Source organism: Bombina bombina, chromosome 1 (assembly GCF_027579735.1).
Source record: "Bombina bombina isolate aBomBom1 chromosome 1, aBomBom1.pri, whole genome shotgun sequence".
In the NCBI taxonomy this organism is placed as follows: Eukaryota; Metazoa; Chordata; class Amphibia; order Anura; family Bombinatoridae; genus Bombina; species Bombina bombina.
The window spans coordinates 1558552366-1558569944 of NC_069499.1; the positions used below are offsets into that span (position 1 = coordinate 1558552366).

The following is a 17579-nucleotide window of genomic DNA, read 5'->3' on the forward strand; positions in this document are numbered from 1 at the left end:
CCTTATGAAGCGAGGTACACAGTGGTGCAAACTCTTTTCTCCTCTTCAGTATCTCGGCCGAGTAGTCCTGGAACAGGTACAGGCGTTTGTCCTCATAGATGAGCATTTGAAGCTTGCGATATGCCCTTAGCAGCTGTATTTTAGATTGAAAGTTCAAGTACTTGATCATTACCCCCCTTGGCGGGGCATTTTTTTCCAGAAGGATGGGTCCTGTGTCTTCCAATTCTATGCGCCCTCTCTGCCTTCATTGGAATAAATTCAGCTGGGACTTTTAAGAGATTAGGGACGGAGTGCTCTGCAAAGTATAAGAGCTCAGAAGGACGGACTTTCTCTGGCAGGCCAACCAGCCTGACATTTCTGCGGGAGCGGTTTTCCAAATCGTCAATCTTTTGGTGCAGGAAAGTGTTTTGCTGAATCGGCTCCTTCAGTTGGGTGGAAGCAGAATTATGGCCATCCTCAAGATCAGATATGTGTTTTTCTGCCACTGTCAGTCTGAAATTAAACTGTTTTACTTGAGGGAATCAATGACTTTTTGTAGGTTATCTAATTTAGCAAGGAGCAGGGTAGTCACCTGCTGTTCCGCCGGTTGTGATGGGGCCTCAGAGTGGCCATTCTCAGTCACCCCAGTTGGGGAGTGTACTGTAGCTTCAGGAGTACCCTTAGCTCTCCTCTCTTGTGGCTTATTCCTCTGCGACATCCTTTGTGAGGTCAGGAACCTGTCCATTTGTAGTTACAAAAATGATAGGGAATGATAAGGGCTGAGAGTCAACAATCTATTCCCATGACAACTTGCTACAGGCCTTGTATTTTCATTCACACTTTTAGATCCGGTAGTACAGCTGTTGATTGTTTTATTTAGGCAGAAAGAAAAAAAAGCAAGGTGTAGCTGTATTCTTATGGTCTGCAAAATCAGGTATAATTTTAGACACACAGCCCAGAAGGCACAGTTTCCCTATGCTGTACTTCAGACCCGCAGCATTGGTCATGTAAATGTTCACATATCACAGTCCCAAAGTACTTTGAACAAACGACCAGGTGTACATCTTTCAGTTTCAGGGCCGCACACCATGAACTTCTTTAGTGGCAAAACAGTAATAGCTCATCCTCCAGTTAGGCCCCCACTGCTTGCGTTATGCTCCTCGATCAGGGTTCTATCCCAAGGTGCCCACCATGTGTGTGAGTAAGTTTTCGCCTACTGCTACTTTCAATGGTATAATAATAAAACCTGCTACAGATCAAGCGTACACATTGAGGGATACCAGAATATCTGAGTATAAAAGTCCAGTATTTGGTCTGTGAATTGCAGAGCGATGTATTTACTGAGTTATTACACACGTGGTCATGCTGTGCCCTTTACTTCCAGATGGCAAAACGTCAGCCCAACTCCCCAATATCCCCTCTGTATCAGTTGTATTTCTCTAAGGGTTTGTTCTTTAGCAGGAGAGTATGTTCCAGTAAGGGGGCATTCACATTACAGTATGGTATAAGGGCTTGTATGAGAGGTGCATAAACGGAGTACTTAGCCGTTTGTTGCTTTGTGCATCCGATTAGATTGCTGACTGCAGTATGGCTGCTGGATCATGGGGAGCCGTTAAGGTGTTGAAAAAGTCCTCAAGCGTGTCACCTTCAGACTGTGCTGTGATTCTCAGAACTTCTTGTGAGCGCGTGTGGTGCGGCCTATCCAAGATGGCGCCCCGGAGCGATCTTGCCGCAATAGTAAATGGCCTTCCAGGGGTTCAAGCCCTTCACGCTGCGATACCAGCTGGTGGGGTTGCGGCTATAGTGCGCCCAGCAAGGTTTGTGCGTGGGAGAGCGGGTGGAGGTGGTTTTCACGGCAGATCTTAATGCCAACAGCACGGAGCTTTTCTCCTTGCTTCCACTCGCAAGCTCCGCCCAACCAGAAGTCAGCGTCATCTGATTTTTTTATTATAAAAGGACATTCTTATGGAAAAATGAAATGCTCTAATGCTAACTAACTAGTGTGTCCCTTTAACTCTGAGATGTGTGTGTTTTCCAGTTCTGACAATAAAGTTCACATCCCTAATCCTGCTACATATTTGTCCCTGAGTGGCCTCAGCAGAGGTAATAAGATAACGTAATGCAGAACAATGCAGGTTTTGTTAACAAAATGACTGTGGCTCCGCTTAATAATGCATTTGGTGTGGGGAGTTTGTTCATTGATAAACAATTACAGCATGGTATTAATGTATGCAAAATGCACTCACACAATGTTTGTATGTTAAAAGAGACCTTAAACACTAAATACATTTTTTAAGCATAGTACTGAGGTTATTCCCTTCCCCCTGCTAGTCATGGGTGCCAGCATATTGAAACGTGTTACTTTCTAATGCTGATGTGCTTGTACATGCAAGCAACTTTCCTTCAGATCCCTGCAGTGCAACCTAAGTTCCAAAATGGCAGCACCCATACTTAGAGAAGGGGGCGGGGCATGACACGTATTTAGCGTTTACTTTCCCTTTAAAAGGGACACTAAAGTCAAAATTAAACTTTCCTGATTCTGAAAGAGCATGCAGTTTTTTTAAGAGACTTCCAGTTTACTTCCATTATCTAATTTTGCACTGCTATTACTGAGCATGTGCACAAGTTCACAGTGTATACATAAACTAGTCTGTGATTGGCTGGTGGCTGTCACATGATACAGTGGGGACATTAAATGACAAAAAAATAAAATTGTCAGAAAAAAAATCTACTACATAGTATTATTGCATTGTCTTTTTATTTTGCACTTCTGCTGTATTTAAAGGGACATAATACTCATATGCTAAATCACTTTAAAATGATGCAGCATAACTGTAAAAAGCCGACATGAAAATATCACCTGAACATCTCTATGTAAAAAGGAAAGATATTTTACCTCAAAATGTCTTAAGCTCACCAGAGTGAACAGTTATACTTCAGCTGCTGTCCAGCTGCATGTTGAAAGAACAAACAAAAAAGTAGCCATCAGCATTAACAGTGCTGAGGTCATGCTTTCGTTTTGCTGTGGTCTCATGAGAACTGAATAGGAAAATAACATGACTGTGCCTGCACATGCTAGGTGCACACTCCCTTGCAAGTTGGCTTTCCGATTGGCTGCTTAAAGTCTCTTTAAAGTGGGGTGTGAATACATAGGAAAGTGTGAGGTAAAATACCTTCCTTTTTTACATAGAGATGTTCAGGTGATATTTTCTAATCAGCTTTTTACAGCTGTGCTGCATTACTTTAAACATTTGGGTGTCATGTCCATTTAATTGACTGCAATACTAGACAAAAGTAATTGCACAAGGTTTTATATCCCTGTATCCTACCAACACCCCCTTTTTACCTAGATCCACTCAGCTTAGACCATGCTTAGTCAATACAAACACTGTGCATCAAACATACTCTCAAACACTCCTGCTGTAATGACCAAAAATGGATTAAACTCTCATAGATAACAAATAGTTTTCTAATTACATGACCACTAATGATGCTATTAGGTATTTTTAGGATCTTTATTCTCTGGTTAACTAGACACAAAATTAAGCAGACAGTCATTAAAATACTTTTTAAGCAGGATTTAGGTTTAAAAGACTTATTGATGCTAAAATCTCACAGTCAGCATTACAACTTAAGTGGGATAAATGAACCATATTAGCTTTTAATGCCTTCAAATGACTATCTGTGCTTAATTACAGGTTTATACCTAGCAAACAGAAGCTGTGGCATGCAGTAACCTGACATGAGATTAGAACAAAACATTTGGTTCAGATATAGCACACCATTTTAATTTATTTTGGTCTCTTGGTATCCATTGTTTAAAAGCATACCTAAGTGGGCTCAGGCGCAGCAAATCACTACTGGGAGCTAGCTACAGATTTGTGGCTACACACATGTCTCTTATCATGGGCCCATCAGAGATGTTCAACTAACTCAGTAGTGCGGTGCTGTTCTGGAGCTACCTCTAAAAGGGGACATTGTACACTAGATTTTTCTTTGCATAAATGTTTTGTAGATGATCCATTTATATAGCCCATCTGGGTGTGTTTTTATAACAATGTATGGTTTTTATTTTTAAATAACATTGTGCTGATTTTCAGACTCCTAACCACCAAGCCCCAAAGTTTTAGATGTATACTGATGTATACAGATCCCTGCAGCTCCTGTCTGTATAATGTGTCTTGATATGCAGGGGATGTTCCTATTTTCCCCAGCCTAACCTCATGAAAATTGGTGTAGACTGTCCCTTTAAAAAAATGTTTATCCTCTTATTTATTGATACACACATCTATCTATCTATCTATCTATCTATCTATCTATCTATCTATAAGTTATGGCTGTCACATGATCCACGGGTCCAGGATGATGGCATTTCAAGATTTGACCGGAAAAAAAAAAATCTACTGCTCATTTATAAAATTCAGAGTCAATGATATTGCATTGTGTTTTTACTATTCATTTGCTGATCATGCAATCCTACAGTGTTTAATTATACTTTAAGTTTAGTATGAAGATAAACAGATATTTCAAAGGCATAAAAGCCAATTCACTTTTTTTGTTATTGGAATACAGGTATGCAATACAATTAGCATAATAACATTACACACGCTTTATTATAATTACCAACATAAAAGTACACGGACGGCAGAGATGCGCCCACAAATATATGACTGATAACGTAAACTTTCAGTGTGCCAGTTGGCCAGACATCAGCACATCTATAAAGCAGATTTTTATTTTTGATAATTTGTTTTAGAGCAAAATTAAACGAATAGCTAAAAGCAAATCCACTAAATTATTTTAAAGTATTGCTATTCATTTCATTCATTTTACTTTAAAGGGATAATATAAAACTAGCATGATTCAGATAGAGCATGTCATTTTAATACACTTTTTAATTCACATCTATTTTCAAAATGTGCTTTGTTCTCTTGTTATCCCTGGTTGAAAAAGAATACGCACATATCCTACACTAGTGGGAGCTAACTACTGATTGGTGCCTGCATACATGTCACTTGTGATTGGCTAACTAGATGTGTTCATCTATCTGCCAGGAGTGCAATGCTGTTCCTTCAGCAAATGATAACAAGAGAATGAAGCATATTTGATAATAAAAGTAACTTGGAAAGTTGTTTAAAATTGTATGTTCTATACAAATCATGAAAGATTGTTGGTTGTTTGCGGTTTGTTATTTGTCTCCTCTGACAGAGCTGGACACTAACAGATGCCAGCTATGGGAGAAATGCCTGTAGTGGCGCGTATAGAACGGGCGCCACAAATCTCTTAAATTCTTATGATTATCTTTATTAATAAATACATGGGAGACAATTCAGATAACGTATGCAATGAAAAAAGAAACTTTCAATTTGCTTGTATCATAAAATGAAGCATAATAAAATTTAAAGGGACAGTGTAGTCAAAATTAAACTTTCATGATTCAGATAGGGCATGCAATTTTAAACAACTTTTATTTACTTTTATCATAAAAATTGCTTTGTTCTCTTGGTATTCTTTGTTGTAAACTAAACCTACGTAGGCTCATAAACTGATTTCTAAGCCGTTGAAGGCTGCCTATCACCGCCGTGCATTTTGACAGTTTTTCACAATTAGACACTGCTTGTTGGTGTGTGCCATATAGATAACTTTGTGCTCACTCCAATGGAGTTATTTAGTCAGCACTGATAAAGTTTGTCAGAAGAACTGAGATAAGGGGGCAGACTGCAGAGGCTTAGATACAAGGTAATCACAGAGGTAAAAAGTTTATTAATATAACAGTGCTGGTTATGCAAAACTGGGGAATGGGTAAAAAAGGGATTATCTATCTTTTCAAACAATGAAAAATTTCAAGTAGACAGTCCCTTTAGATTGAAACATGAGTTGTCTCAATTCCAGCACACAAACAAGGGACAATTTATTACATGCTGGAACTGCCACTATTTATGTTTCTATTTACATTTTATGTTACATTTGATGATACAAAAAAATTGGAAATTAAGAGTGATCAGTGGGCAGGATGTGGTTGGTTTGTGAGAGCAGCTCGGTGGCCAAGGGAGGTTACTGGGATGTTAGGGGGGTTACTGGGAGGGGTAGTTCTGCCCCTCCTCATTTACACAATGAGGGGTGCATAGAACCCACAGAAAACATTTTTTTCCCCAAAAACAAAATCTGAAATCTATGTTGAAAAACCTTCTTCTAGATAAAACAATGAAAATGCCAACTTGCAAAGGTCTCCTTAAAGGGACATCAAACCCAAAATGATTTTTTTCATTATGCAGATAGAGCATGCAATTTTAAGCAACTTCCATTGTTGAAATTCATACCTAGGAAGGCTCATGAGCTGCAATGCACTACTGGGAGCTAGCTGCTGATTGGTGGCTGCACATATATGTCTGTTCTCACTGGGTCACATCATGTGTTCACTTAGCTCTCAGGAGTGCATCACTGCTCCTTCAGCAAAGGATACCAACAGAACAAAACAAATTATATTTTAGAAGTAACTGGGAAAGTTATTTAAAACTGAATGCTCTATCTGAATCATGAAAGAAAAAAATGTGGTTTTCATGTCCCTTTAATTATGTACTTGTCTCTGTCCTTTTGTTATTTTCTTATTTATCTTCTCCACCCATTAATGCATCTTACAATATCCTCATGTTCCTTGAAATCTCTCTCTGTCACCTGGTGCTTGACACAGTAATGATGTGCAGCATTGTATCTGCATTTCTTTATCGGTGTGTCATTAAATGAGTAACGTGTTCCTGACAGAACCCTTCCCAAATGCTATTTGCCTCAGGTTCAGTTTATTGCCAAGTCTGCCTATGCTAACTAATGATTGCTCAACAACAACAAGAACAAAAAACAAAAGCATGACAGGCTGACTATGTTTACTCCAAACCCGACCCTTCACACTCAACCCAAGGTCGTCTGACAGTAAATGACCACAATATATTTCTTTAATCTAACTTGAACATCTAGCTAGAGGCCGAGGGCTACAATGCATTGGGTAGGACGCCTCACTGGTTATCAAGAGGTTAAATGACATTGATAGGTCAGATGTCATTAACAAAATAATTATACAAATTAATTATGAACACATCTAGTTAGCTAAGATGTCGTATTTATTTTTGTTCTCCATAATTACATCATCAATTTCATTTTATATGAAACTTCTAGCAGTGAGGTTTACTTTGATAGGGAATAGAATTAGGAAAATCAAGAGGACAAAGTTTAGTTCTCAACTCCTTTTTATAAGGAATAAAGAAAATATCAAATCGTAACTGGACATTAAACGCAAAATTACCCCCCCCCCAAAATTAATTAAAGGGACATTATTTCCCTTTCATGATTCATATAGAACATACACTTTTTAACAACTTTCCCAATGTACTTCTGTTATATAATTAGTTTTGCTCTCTTTGTATCCTTTGTTGAAAAGCATGCCTAGGAAGGCTATGGAGCTGCTTATTAGTGGCAGCACATATATGCCTCATGTTATCGGCTCCCCCATGTGCATTGCTGTAGGAGACTTCCCTGCGTTTGGTCAACTTGCACTCTATCATTTTTCTAGCGCCACCAATTCCCTTAGTGTATGCATCAGAAAATCTGCCAGAAAGATGGTTTGCTTCATGAGTTTTACTCTACCCAGAACAAGCAGAAACAGAAATAGGTCAATAAATGGGGAAATATAACAATAGATCCGGCCACAACAAATTAAAGGGTAAAGGTGATACCTTTCTAAGAACAAATACTGGCTTATAGCAAGTCTGTAGCATAACTCAAACTAAAGATGCTAGAACTGATTTTACATTTGTATATATTTGTTCATTATTCTCTATATTGACCATTACCTTTCAGGGTACTAAATAAATAAACTAAATAAATGCTAGATAGAATGATGCATTCAAAGAAAAGATTAGCCTGAGAATAACATAGATGGATTGTTTTAAAGTTTTATTAGCGGTTTAAATAGTGACAGAATAAGTGTAAAGTTTTAGTGTCTATAAAACAATGGGAGCTGCCATGTTGTAACTTAGGTTACCTTCTCTGCTGTGGCCAAAAAGGGACATTTATAAATAGGTCACTAGAGTGCGTAGCCAATGGCTGTGTGGAATATAACAGTGTTCTGCACTTCCATTTCTAACAGGAACTGAATAGCTCATAACTTCAGAATAGAATTACAGGAAAAGGGGACAAAATAAATAATGAATATATATATTGCAAACTTTTATATATATATATATATATATATATATATATATATATATATATATATATATATATACGATTTATCATTTTATATTACCATCTCACAGTGTTTAATGTCCCTTTAAGATCCCATTGACAGTCTGCAGATGGAGGGAGCATAGTTATTAGTGGCAAGCACCATTGTAAGCAATGGGGCAAACAACAGCATACAAAGAGTATCTACATGTGTTTTATGGTAGCAATTCTTCATATGAGCACCTAATATTTACAAATAATAGTAGTATAAAAGGGGGTATTTTCCCCTTTTCATATATAAAAACAGAATTTATGTTTACCTGATAAATTACTTTCTCCAACGGTGTGTCCGGTCCACGGCGTCATCCTTACTTGTGGGATATTCTCTTCCCCAACAGGAAATGGCAAAGAGCCCAGCAAAGCTGGTCACATGATCCCTCCTAGGCTCCGCCTTCCCCAGTCATTCGACCGACGTAAAGGAGGAATATTTGCATAGGAGAAATCATATGATACCGTGGTGACTGTAGTTAAAGAAAATAAATTATCAGACCTGATTAAAAAACCAGGGCGGGCCGTGGACCGGACACACCGTTGGAGAAAGTAATTTATCAGGTAAACATAAATTCTGTTTTCTCCAACATAGGTGTGTCCGGTCCACGGCGTCATCCTTACTTGTGGGAACCAATACCAAAGCTTTAGGACACGGATGAAGGGAGGGAGCAAATCAGGTCACCTAGATGGAAGGCACCACGGCTTGCAAAACCTTTCTCCCAAAAATAGCCTCAGAAGAAGCAAAAGTATCAAATTTGTAAAATTTAGTAAAAGTGTGCAGTGAAGACCAAGTCGCTGCCTTACATATCTGATCAACAGAAGCCTCGTTCTTGAAGGCCCATGTGGAAGCCACAGCCCTAGTAGAATGAGCTGTGATTCTTTCAGGAGGCTGCCGTCCGGCAGTCTCGTAAGCCAATCTGATGATGCTTTTAATCCAAAAAGAGAGAGAGGTAGAAGTTGCTTTTTGACCTCTCCTTTTACCAGAATAAACAACAAACAAAGAAGATGTTTGTCGAAAATCCTTTGTAGCATCTAAATAGAATTTTAGAGCACGAACTACATCCAAATTGTGCAACAAACGTTCCTTCTTTGAAACTGGATTCGGACACAAAGAAGGCACGACTATCTCCTGGTTAATGTTTTTGTTAGAAACAACTTTCGGAAGAAAACCAGGTTTAGTACGTAAAACCACCTTATCTGCATGGAACACCAGATAAGGAGGAGAACACTGCAGAGCAGATAATTCTGAAACTCTTCTAGCAGAAGAAATTGCAACCAAAAACAAAACTTTCCAAGATAATAACTTAATATCAACGGAATGTAAGGGTTCAAACGGAACCCCCTGAAGAACTGAAAGAACTAAATTGAGACTCCAAGGAGGAGTCAAATGTTTGTAAACAGGCTTGATTCTAACCAGAGCCTGAACAAAGGCTTGAACATCTGGCACAGCTGCCAGCTTTTTGTGAAGTAACACAGACAAGGCAGAAATCTGTCCCTTCAAAGAACTTGCAGATAATCCTTTCTCCAAACCTTCTTGAAGAAAGGATAGAATCTTAGGAATTTTTAACTTGTCCCAAGGGAATCCTTTAGATTCACACCAACAGATATATTTTTTCCATATTTTGTGGTAGATTTTTCTAGTTACAGGCTTTCTGGCCTGAACAAGAGTATCAATGACAGAATCTGAGAACCCTCGCTTTGATAAGATCAAGCGTTCAATCTCCAAGCAGTCAGTTGGAGTGAGACCAGATTCGGATGTTCGAACGGACCTTGAACAAGAAGGTCTCGTCTCAAAGGTAGCTTCCATGGTGGAGCCGATGACATATTCACCAGGTCTGCATACCAAGTCCTGCGTGGCCACGCAGGAGCTATCAAGATCACCGATGCCCTCTCCTGATTGATCCTGGCTACCAGCCTGGGGATGAGAGGAAACGGCGGGAATACATAAGCTAGTTTGAAGGTCCAAGGTGCTACTAGTGCATCTACTAGAGTCGCCTTGGGATCCCTGGATCTGGACCCGTAGCAAGGAACCTTGAAGTTCTGACGAGAGGCCATCAGATCCATGTCTGGAATGCCCCACAATTGAGTAATTTGGGCAAAGATTTCCGGATGGAGTTCCCACTCCCCCGGATGAAATGTCTGACGACTCAGAAAATCCGCTTCCCAATTTTCCACTCCTGGGATGTGGATTGCAGACAAGTGGCAGGAGTGAGTCTCCGCCCATTGAATGATTTTGGTCACTTCTTCCATCGCCAGGGAACTCCTTGTTCCCCCCTGATGGTTGATGTACGCAACAGTCGTCATGTTGTCTGATTGAAACCGTATGAACTTGGCCTTTGCTAGCTGAGGCCAAGCCTTGAGAGCATTGAATATCGCTCTCAGTTCCAGAATATTTATCGGGAGAAGAGATTCTTCCCGAGACCAAAGACCCTGAGCTTTCAGGGGTCCCCAGACCGCGCCCCAGCCCACCAGACTGGCGTCGGTCGTGACAATGACCCACTCTGGTCTGCGGAAGCTCATCCCCTGTGACAGGTTGTCCAGGGACAGCCACCAACTGAGTGAATCTCTGGTCCTCTGATCTACTTGTATCGTCGGAGACAAGTCTGTATAGTCCCCATTCCACTGACTGAGCATGCACAGTTGTAATGGTCTTAGATGAATTTGCGCAAAAGGAACTATGTCCATTGCCGCTACCATCAAACCTATTACTTCCATGCACTGCGCTATGGAAGGAAGAGGAACAGAATGAAGTATTTGACAAGAGTTTAGAAGTTTTGATTTTCTGGCCTCTGTCAGAAAAATCCTCATTTCTAAGGAGTCTATTATTGTTCCCAAGAAGGGAACCCTTGTTGACGGAGATAGCGAACTTTTTTCTACGTTCACTTTCCACCCGTGAGATCTGAGAAAGGCCAGGACAATGTCCGTGTGAGCCTTTGCTTGTGGAAGGGACGACGCTTGAATCAGAATGTCGTCCAAGTAAGGTACTACTGCAATGCCCCTTGGTCTTAGCACCGCTAGAAGGGACCCTAGTACCTTTGTGAAAATTCTTGGAGCAGTGGCTAATCCGAACGGAAGTGCCACAAACTGGTAATGCTTGTCCAGGAATGCGAACCTTAGGAACCGATGATGTTCCTTGTGGATAGGAATATGTAGATACGCATCCTTTAAATCCACCGTGGTCATGAATTGACCTTCCTGGATGGAAGGAAGAATTGTTCGAATGGTTTCCATTTTGAACGATGGAACCTTGAGAAACTTGTTTAGGATCTTGAGATCTAAGATTGGTCTGAATGTTCCCTCTTTTTTGGGAACTACGAACAGATTGGAGTAGAACCCCATCCCTTGTTCTCCTAATGGAACAGGATGAATCACTCCCATTTTTAACAGGTCTTCTACACAATGTAAGAATGCCTGTTTTTTTATGAGGTCTGAAGACAATTGAGACCTGTGGAACCTCCCCCTTGGGGGAAGCCCCTTGAATTCCAGAAGATAACCTTGGGAGACTATTTCTAGTGCCCAAGGATCCAGAACATCTCTTGCCCAAGCCTGAGCGAAGAGAGAGAGTCTGCCCCCCACCAGATCCGGTCCCGGATCGGGGGCCAACATCTCATGCTGTCTTGGTAGCAGTGGCAGGTTTCTTGGCCTGCTTTCCTTTGTTCCAGCCTTGCATTGGCCTCCAGGCTGGCTTGGCTTGAGAAGTATTACCCTCTTGCTTAGAGGACGTAGCACTTGGGGCTGGTCCGTTTCTGCGAAAGGGACGAAAATTAGGTTTATTTTTGGCTTTGAAAGACCTATCCTGAGGAAGGGCGTGGCCCTTGCCCCCAGTGATATCGGAGATAATCTCTTTCAAGTCAGGGCCAAACAGCGTTTTCCCCTTGAAAGGAATGTTAAGCAATTTGTTCTTGGAAGACGCATCCGCTGACCAAGATTTTAGCCAAAGCGCTCTGCGCGCCACAATAGCAAAACCAGAATTTTTCGCCGCTAACCTAGCCAATTGCAAAGTGGCGTCTAGGGTGAAAGAATTAGCCAATTTGAGAGCATGAATTCTGTCCATAATCTCCTCATAAGAAGAAGAATTATTATTGAGCGCCTTTTCTAGTTCAACGAACCAGAAACACGCTGCTGTAGTGACAGGAACAATGCATGAAATTGGTTGTAGAAGGTAACCTTGCTGAACAAACATATTTTTAAGCAAACCCTCTAATTTTTTTATCCATAGGATCTTTGAAAGCACAACTATCTTCTATGGGTATAGTGGTGCGTTTGTTTAGAGTAGAAACCGCCCCCTCGACCTTGGGGACTGTCTGTCATAAGTCCTTTCTGGGGTCGACCATAGGAAACAATTTCTTAAATATGGGGGGAGGGACGAAAGGTATACCGGGCCTTTCCCATTCTTTATTTACAATGTCCGCCACCCGCTTGGGTATAGGAAAAGCTTCGGGGGGCCCCGGGACCTCTAGGAACTTGTCCATTTTACATAATTTCTCTGGAATGACCAAATTCTCACAATCATCCAGAGTAGATAACACCTCCTTAAGCAGAGCGCGGAGATGTTCCAATTTAAATTTAAATGTAATCACATCAGGTTCAGCTTGTTGAGAAATTTTCCCTGAATCTGAAATTTCTCCCTCAGACAAAACCTCCCTGGCCCCCTCAGACTGGTGTAGGGGCACTTCAGAACCAATATCATCAGCGTCCTCATGCTCTTCAGTATTTTCTAAAACAGAGCAGTCGCGCTTTCGCTGATAAGTGGGCATTTTGGCTAAAATGTTTTTGATAGAATTATCCATTACAGCCGTTAATTGTTGCATAGTAAGGAGTATTGGCGCACTAGATGTACTAGGGGCCTCCTGTGTGGGCAAGACTGGTGTAGACGAAGGAGGGGATGATGCAGTACCATGCTTACTCCCCTCACTTGAGGAATCATCTTGGGCATCATTTTCTCTAAATTTTGTGTCACATAAATCACATCTATTTAAATGAGAAGGAACCTTGGCTTCCCCACATACAGAACACAGTCTATCTGGTAGTTCAGACATGTTAAACAGGCATAAACTTGATAACAAAGTACAAAAAACGTTTTAAAATAAAACCGTTACTGTCACTTTAAATTTTAAACTGAACACACTTTATTACTGCATATGTGAAAAAGTATGAAGGAATTGTTCAAAATTCACCAAAATTTCACCACAGTGTCTTAAAGCCTTAAAAGTATTGCACACCAAATTTGGAAGCTTTAACCCTTAAAATAACGGAACCAGAGCCGTTTTTATATTTAACCCCTTTACAGTCCCTGGTATCTGCTTTGCTGAGACCCAACCAAGCCCAAAGGGGAATACGATACCAAATGACGCCTTCAGAAAGTCTTTTCTATGTATCAGAGCTCCTCACACATGCATCTGCATGTCATGCTTCCCAAAAACAAGTGCGCAATAGAGGCGCGAAATTGAGACTCTGCCTATGATTAGGGAAAGCCCCTAGAGAATAAGGTGTCCAATACAGTGCCTGCCGGTTATTTTACATAGTTCCCAAGATTAAAATAATTCCTCAAGGCTATGGAGTATAAAATATGTTTATATATAAATCGATTTAGCCCAGAAAATGTCTACAGTCTTAAAAAGCCCTTGTGAAGCCCTTTTTTCTCTTCATGTAATAAAAATGGCTTACCGGATCCCATAGGGAAAATGACAGCTTCCAGCATTACATCGTCTTGTTAGAAATGTGTCATACCTCAAGCAGCAAAAGTCTGCTCCCTGTTTCCCCCAACTGAAGTTAATTCCTCTCAACAGTCCTGTGTGGAAACAGCCATCGATTTTAGTAACGGTTGCTAAAATCATTTTCCTCTTACAAACAGAAATCTTCATCTCTTTTCTGTTTCAGAGTAAATAGTACATACCAGCACTATTTTAAAATAACAAACTCTTGATTGAATAATAAAAACTACAGTTAAACACTAAAAAACTCTAAGCCATCTCCGTGGAGATGTTGCCTGTACAACGGCAAAGAGAATGACTGGGGAAGGCGGAGCCTAGGAGGGATCATGTGACCAGCTTTGCTGGGCTCTTTGCCATTTCCTGTTGGGGAGGAGAATATCCCACAAGTAAGGATGACGCCGTGGACCGGACACACCTATGTTGGAGAAATGAGCAATTTTTGATTCTCAGAACTTTGAATGCACCTGCTGCCTTATCAAGGCTAACACTGCTACATATCTGTGGCTTTATCAGATGATAACTGCACAATACATTTTATACTAATTTATGACAGTGACTAGCCCTGTTGTCCATGGACTAAAAGTCCAGTTTGGATCCTCAATTAGGCAAATGGTGGGTGGAATTTGTCTATTGGAAAAAGTTAATTTGTTTTAAAAACATTATGATTTGGCTGTCTATAGCAAGATAACATAAATGTCTTGTAATTATACTGTGTTTACTGTCCCTTTAAGTCACAGTGGGAGTAAAGACCATAAACTGTTAGATACATCAAAATTATTAATTAGAGTACAAGAGTACAATATTAAAGGGATAGGAAACTCAAAATTAAAGGGCCATGATACCCAAATGTTGAAACACTTGAAAGTGATGCAGCATAGCTGTAAAAAGCTGACTAGAAAATATCACCTGAACATCTCTATGTAAAAAAGAAAGATATTTTACCTCAAAAGTTCCTCAGTAGCCACATCCCATTGTTAAGGACTTCTAAGCAACAAATCAGTATGTCTGTCCCGGGACAGCTAAGGGAGTGAGCTTACAAGTACACATCTTATTTCCCTATTCAGTTTAAGGAAGTTTACTATGAAATCTCATGAGATCACAGTAAAAGAGTTCATGACCTCAGCATTGCTGATGCTGATTGGCTGCTGTTCATTTCTTCATTTTTTCAAAATTGTTTTACCTGCAGCTGGGCAGCAGCTGAGAATAACTTTTTACACAGAACTTACTCTGCTGAGCTGAGGAAATTGTGAGGTAAAATATCTTCCTTTTTTACATAGAGATGCTCAGGTGATATTTTCCTGTCAGCTTTTTACAGTTATACTGCATCAGTTTCAAGTGATTTAGCATATGAGTATTATGTCCCTTTAAACTTGCATGATTCAGATAGAAGAGCATGTCATTTTAAGACACTTTTAAATTAACTTCTATTTTCAAATGTGCTTTGTTCTTTTGGTATCCATTGTTGAAAAAGAATACGCACATATCCTAAACTAGTGGGAGCTAGCTGCTAATTGGTTTCTGCACATATTTGTCTCTTGTGATTGGCTAACTAAATGTGTTCAACTAGCTGCCAGTAGTGCAATGCATTTAGCAAAGGATAAAAAGATAGTGAAGCAAATTTAATAATGGAAGTAAAGTGGAAAGTTTTTTAAAAATGTATGTTCTATCCAAATCATAAAAGAATATTTTGGGGTTTCCGGTCCCTTTAAATGTTTGACATGAAGATATTACATGTATTTGGATTACTGTGTTTTCCACCAATTCCCCTTTGTTTGTTACAGTATTTGAACGTTGCCCTGAAAGAGCTGATCTCTAACCTGCATTGCCCCTTCCAGCTGTGCCGAGTCCCAGCCAGAATCTTATGGTTGGGATCGCTAGAGATTCCCGCTGGACTTTAACCTTGGTTGCTTCCAAAACCCTTTGCTCCAGAGCTCCGCTCTTCTGTGGACTTGTCATACCTTTGATGGGCATGGGTTGCGGTGATTACTAGGGGGGAGCTCACTCAGGAACCTCCCGAAACTGCGACCTAGCTATTGTGGGATCTCTATGCGCTTATGGATCCATGGAGGCGCCAGCCTGTCTGGAGGGGCGGTGCTCTCTTGATCAGATAAGGCTCTTATCAGATGCAAATGTGTATATAAGCTGTGTGTTTGTGTCAATAAAGCCTGTTCGTGTTTCACCTCAATACTGGTCTTGTCTGGTTATTAGGGTGGGCTACTTGCTATAATCACTTTCCCGCTATACAGCTACAGGATCCAGGGTAAAGAAGGATCGTTTGGCAGAGATACCCAGTCGGGGTATTCCAGAGTCCGTCACAGACATGATACCCACATGTTGAAACACTTGAAAGTGCTGTAGCATATTTGTAAAAAGCGGACTAGAAAATGTCACCTGAAGATCTCTATGTAAAAAAGATTTCCTCAGTAGCCTCATCCCATTGTAAAAGGGCTTTAAGCAGCCAATCAGTATGCTAGTCCCAAGACTTGCAAGGAAGTGTGCATCTGGCATGTGCAGGCACAGTCATGTTATTTCCCTCCTCAGTTTAAGGAAGTTTAATATGATATTGCGCAATATTCCTCAGGGATGCGCACAGATTGACCATTATTTGCGTACGTTATTGATACAGGAACAATTTTGTAACAAAGCTAAAAGTTTGCTGGCCTTTGTCCTATTTTTTTTTTTTATGTACTACATTCCTGGGCTTTATTCATTTAAAATAACTAGTCATTGTAACAAGTCCTTTCCCTCAGGCATTTTCTTACCACATTTGCTAAAATAACGGGACTACGTTATCCAAACACACCACTGCAGAGGACATTGTGGTCTATTCTGCTTGCTAATCTCTGTGCACTAAAAAGTATACACTAACTAGCACTTCCTACACTGTGTAACCAAAGGGAGTGAACTGGAAAAACAACTTTTAGTTGAAGAATATTTTAATCAAATCAATATAATGACATTGTGAATAAAACTTGCAGAAAAAATAGATTTGAAGTGTGCATAACTGATTGTAAGCTGGACTTAAAATAATATATTAATCTTAAAGCACACTTAATCAATAGGTATACATGTAGGTATTCTGCTTAGCTTGTATCAATGGGCTTGATAAAGCCTATATATATATATATATATATATATATATATATATATATATATATATATATATATATATATATATATATATATATATATATATATATATATATATATATATATATATAAAATTCATTAAAATTATGGGGGGGGAGATAAAAAACTGAAATTAAAATCCTCCATGTCTCAAAATTAAATCAATGTAAATATTTGCATAGGAAATTAGTACATCTAAGCAAGTATCCCCGCTTGCCCCCAGAAATTCTTAATATGCAATGTTTCCAAAGCACAAGAGAATTGTGGGTAAGATATGCAAATTAGGTATGCAAATTCTCAGTTTTTTTGCTTCAAAATACTGTTTTAACACAGCGATCCTTTTAAACAGGAATATGACAGCAAACCAGAAATCACTCACTATACAAGCCTGTTTCGTTCTTTTTAGAACTCATCAGTAGGAGATAGATTTCTGATTGCTGCATTGGAAAAGCTATTTTCATGGTTAAACCAAAATTCATTAAAATTATG

General features: G+C 39.8%; 1 protein-coding gene across 2 annotated transcripts in view; it reads right to left on the reverse strand.

Annotated features, from left to right (window-relative positions):
* Positions 1-17579, reverse strand: part of ST6GALNAC2 (ST6 N-acetylgalactosaminide alpha-2,6-sialyltransferase 2) — a 172875-nt gene that overhangs the window by 13156 nt on the left and 142140 nt on the right. The window lies entirely within an intron of this gene.